Raw genomic sequence first — 348 nt, 5'->3', positions numbered from 1 at the left:
AATTTTTTCTCTGTAATGTGTATATGGGTACCTCCGCAGCATAGAGCCAGCAAGACGGTACCCATATACACATTACTCTAATTTCCTTTATATATTCACTTCTTTTTTATTTTAAATCTATCATTTTAAATCTATCAAATCTATCATTTCACTTAGTGCAAACCACTAGTACAGAGTTCAGCTGGTAATTGTCCATTATCAGACGGATATTTCGGGTTCTATCCCCACCGACTACGGTGGACGTATCCCAGATACTAGTATAAAACTAGTGAGACCGTGTAAAAAGCACTTAAAACCAACTTGCGAAAATCTGTAAAGCCACTTTGTGGATTGTTGTAACCACTTCGT

This window comes from Convolutriloba macropyga, chromosome 4 (genome assembly GCF_964194025.1).
Source record: "Convolutriloba macropyga chromosome 4, txConMacr16.3, whole genome shotgun sequence".
Classification (NCBI taxonomy): domain Eukaryota; kingdom Metazoa; phylum Xenacoelomorpha; order Acoela; family Convolutidae; genus Convolutriloba; species Convolutriloba macropyga.
This window is presented reverse-complemented; position numbering follows the sequence as displayed.